Raw genomic sequence first — 523 nt, 5'->3', positions numbered from 1 at the left:
TGGTTGGTGACTAACAAAAAAATTAGGTCATGTACATTATAGAGCTGACTAAGAATATGAAGGACTATGACGAGGGCAGCATGTTTGAGCTGGGTTGTGTAAAAAAAGATAAAAGAAAATAGCCTTGAAATAAGACACTGACTCAAATAGGACATTCATCTAGGTGATTGCTCATTCCTGAGACTCCTCTGGATCCAGCAAAAGTCACGGAGTACCAGGCCTGGGACATAAAGGACACAGAAACCAACCTTATAAAGGTATGGGTTGAGACTGAACAACAGAGATTTCTTCAGCCATGTCCTTCCAGTCTAGGAAAACTGAAGGCTGAAAGAGCAGTCTTAAGAACTGACTTCCTTAAACTGTNGCAAGCTCCATTGGGTTCCTGAGAGCACATTGCGGGCATCTCTTTCTAACTCCACATTCCTTTCAAAGGCATCATGTTGGTAGCTTGAAATCAGCCACAGTAGGAGTATTTAAACCATGGAAATACTCAAATGCTACAAATCACGGTTTTTCTCTCCAT

Source organism: Crocuta crocuta, unplaced genomic scaffold (genome assembly GCF_008692635.1).
Source record: "Crocuta crocuta isolate KB4526 unplaced genomic scaffold, BGI_CrCroc_1.0 scaffold1077, whole genome shotgun sequence".
NCBI lineage: Eukaryota > Metazoa > Chordata > Mammalia > Carnivora > Hyaenidae > Crocuta > Crocuta crocuta.
This window is presented reverse-complemented; position numbering follows the sequence as displayed.